Source organism: Octopus bimaculoides, chromosome 2 (genome assembly GCF_001194135.2).
Source record: "Octopus bimaculoides isolate UCB-OBI-ISO-001 chromosome 2, ASM119413v2, whole genome shotgun sequence".
Classification (NCBI taxonomy): domain Eukaryota; kingdom Metazoa; phylum Mollusca; class Cephalopoda; order Octopoda; family Octopodidae; genus Octopus; species Octopus bimaculoides.
Genome location: NC_068982.1, coordinates 185,105,890 through 185,107,187, shown reverse-complemented (window position 1 = coordinate 185,107,187; position 1,298 = coordinate 185,105,890).

Here is a 1,298-nt window from a genome sequence, read left to right as displayed (position 1 = left end):
ATATGTGTGTGTGTGGTGGTGATGGTGGCGGCGGCAGTGGTGGTGGTGATGGTGGCGGCGGCAGTGGTGGTGGTGATGGTGCTGAAGTGCAGGTGGTGGAGGTGGCAGCGTTGGTGGTGGTGGTGGTGGTCGGAAGTGAAGGACAGGTAGGAAGGTATTACCCAGTGATGCTTCAGCATAAAATACAAATAGTAAAGTCGATATTAACATACTTAATGTCATGAGTCTTGTGATGAGAAGGAAGCAAAATAAAAAAAAAGTTTTGTTTTTTAATTCTGGTAAAGAAAGGCAAGGGAACCAATCCCCTAATTTTGATTGAAATTAGTTAAAGAGAGTGAATCTGATCTTTGATACGAACGGTGACAACTCTCGACACGTCTCGGACTAATTAACCCTCTTCAGTGATGTATGATACTTTGCTGAAAGATATGTGTTTGTGTGTGTATTAATGCATACATACATATACATGTATATATACATACATATACATGTATATATACATACATACTTATAAATATACGCACACACACACACACATATACACACACACACATACAAGGTGCATTCCAGAAGTTTTGAGTTTTTTTAGGAGAGGCAAGTTACAATTGTCCTAGCTTATTGTAATTTTAATACATTATTACTGTACATCTAATAAGCTGGCCTGTCAACTTTTGTTATTCAAGATTGAAGGGAACGGCTATAACAGCTCTTTGAGCACACCCTGCTAAACACTACTTGTCACAATTCGACCCTGGCAACCAAATACCTGACAGAGATGAGCACCAAAACTTCCCCACGTCCTCTCTGCAGTCCAGACCTTACACCCTGTGATTTTGGTTGATCGCAAAGCCGAAGAAGACCCTCAGGAACAGTCGTTGTGAAGATGAAAGAAGATGTGACACCTTCACTTTGGAGGACTTCTATAGTTTCTTCACGAAATGGCTGGAGCATTACAAGTGTACTAAAGTCAGTGGATCCTACTCTGACAGAAATTAGAGTTTTGCACTTCTTTGAAATTAATAAATGCCTCTCCTATAAAAGTTTCAAAATTTCTGAAATGCACGTTATATATGCTTCAGCAATGTAACTACACATGTGCTGTTGGCGATTTCTTTTCCTTCTTTGGACTTTTCCCTTTCTCATTTCCGACGAAGAAACTATGCTCGAAACATCAAACTCTCTCTTTTCACCGAGCATCAAGCTATTACAGTCCATGTGCACGTCCTCTTGTTGTCCGTTAATTTTATTCGCCTAATTAAATTGATTGTTTATTTGAATTGACTATATATATATATATA